This window comes from Ipomoea triloba, chromosome 16, assembly GCF_003576645.1.
Source record: "Ipomoea triloba cultivar NCNSP0323 chromosome 16, ASM357664v1".
Classification (NCBI taxonomy): domain Eukaryota; kingdom Viridiplantae; phylum Streptophyta; class Magnoliopsida; order Solanales; family Convolvulaceae; genus Ipomoea; species Ipomoea triloba.
Genome location: NC_044931.1, coordinates 15988329 through 15989132, shown reverse-complemented (window position 1 = coordinate 15989132; position 804 = coordinate 15988329).

The following is an 804-nucleotide window of genomic DNA, read 5'->3' as shown; positions in this document are numbered from 1 at the left end:
CATCGAACTTTATCTGAAATATCAATTAGGCACTCAAACCTTTTAAAATTGCAATTAGATAAATAAACATGTCAATTTAGTTTATAAAAGATAATTACTTGTTAGTGACCTGTAATACCATGTAAATTTAATTGTCACTTTTTTTTTGCATAGAAAGTGTGAAATAGACATCAATTATGCTCTCAAACGATTTAAAGTGGCAATTTTGTACATAAACATGTCAATTTAGTTTATAAGGCATAATTACCTGTTAGTAACCTGTAATAACAGGTAAATGTAAATGTCACTTTTTTAGCATAAAATGTGTCAAATAGGCCATCGAACATTACCTGAAAAATCCATTAGGCCCTCAAACATTTTAATTTTCCAATTGGGTTCGTAAACATGTCAATTTAGTTTATAAGGCATAATTACCTGTTAGTGACCTGTAATACCAGATAAATTTAATTGTCACTTTTTTTTTTGCATAAAAAGTGTCAAATAGATATCAATTATGCTCTCAAACTATTTAAAGTGTCAATTTGGTACATAAATATGTCAATTTAGTTTATAAGGCATAATTATCTGTTAGTGACCTGTAATAACAGGGAAAATTTTAATGTCATTTTTTAGCATAAAATGTGTCAAATAGACCATCGAACTTTATCTGAAAAATTAATTAGGCACTAAAACCTTTTAAAATTGCCATTAGGTACATAAACATGTCAATTTAGTGACCTGTAATACCAGGTAAATTTAAATGTCACTTTTCTTTTTCATAAAAAGTGTCGAATAGGCATCAATTAGACTCTCAATCTATTTAAA